At 48.3% G+C, this 1,311-nt stretch overlaps 1 protein-coding gene across 1 annotated transcript in view; it reads left to right on the forward strand.

The window, feature by feature from the left end:
* The window catches only part of LOC103597323 (junction-mediating and -regulatory protein-like), a 67,555-nt gene that overhangs the window by 60,969 nt on the left and 5,275 nt on the right, over positions 1-1,311 (forward strand). The window lies entirely within an intron of this gene.

The raw sequence follows: 1,311 nt of genomic DNA on the forward strand, positions 1-1,311 counted from the left end.
AGCATCTGGGAAATGCAAATCAGAACTACACTGAGATACCATCTCACCCCAGTGAGGATGGCTAAAATCCAAAAGATTCTGAATGAAAAATGCTGTCGAGGTTGCAGAGAAAAAGTAACTCTCATACATTGTTGGTGGGACTGCAAAATGGTGCAGCCTCTATGGAAAATGGTATGGAGGTTCCTCAAACAATTGCAGATAGATCTACCATATGACCCAGCTATCCCACTGCTGGGAATATACCCAAAGGAATGGAAATCATCAAGTTGAAAGTATACCTGTTCCCCAATGTTCATTGCAGCACTCTTTACAATAGCCAAGAGTTATAACCAGCCCAAATGTCCATCATCGGATGAGTGGATACGGAAAATGTGGTATATCTACACAATGGAATACTACTCAGCTGTCCCGACCCATGGGATATTCAATGCAGACCCTGGAGTGGGTAGTGGGAATTTGATGGGACAAGACACGTGAGAAATGGAGACAAGACTGTATTCTTTTTTTTTTCCTTTTTGTCTTTTTTCGTGACCAGCAACGGGATCGCAACCCTCGGTGTCGCGCCCACACCACGCTCAACCAGTGATCGGACCGGTTTCTATAATGGATCCGAACCCTCGGCGGGAGCGCCGTCGCACTCCCAAGTGCCGCACTCTACTGAGTGCACCACCGGGCCGGCCCACAAGACAGTATTCTGATCAAGTCTCGTTTATTAGCCAGAAGGTCACAGTTTATATAGACAGCAGGAGGGAATCTGCAGATAAGGAAGTGAGCAGCAGCAGATCGTTTACTGAGAAAACCGCAGGGCGGGTTGTTCCGGTAAATGGAAAATTCCCGTTATCTATGGCAAGTTGCAAAGTTACCTACACCCATAGTGCACAGGAGGGGGAGGGACGGAAGATAACAGCAAACAAGGCTCTGAGGCCTCGAGGCAATAGCTGTGCAGGCTCTTTGGCTCCGGATAGGCAGGCAGCCGGAATCTATGGCTCCGGACAGGTCCCCCTTTTTTATTTTTTCAAGCCAAGAGAACCTTCAGGAACCGTGCCTGTCTTAGGTTGGGGCAATCTATCCCGCACACGGTACCCGTCATAGGATTAGGCTACAGCAGAGGCGGCCCTCCTGTCTTAGGTGGTGTGGGGATGTTACCCTCTTACCCGTCTTGGCTATCCAGTTCAGCTCTCAGAGGCAGCATTTGTTAAGGTGAATGTAGTGGTATACAGGCACCACTTAGTTCTTGCATCTCAAGGCATTGATAATGGACCTGTATAGGCCTTGCCTGAATAGCCTCAATTTGCTGTTTAATGAATGCCA

Source organism: Galeopterus variegatus, unplaced genomic scaffold, assembly GCF_000696425.1.
Source record: "Galeopterus variegatus unplaced genomic scaffold, G_variegatus-3.0.2 Scaffold2280, whole genome shotgun sequence".
Taxonomy (NCBI): Eukaryota; Metazoa; Chordata; class Mammalia; order Dermoptera; family Cynocephalidae; genus Galeopterus; species Galeopterus variegatus.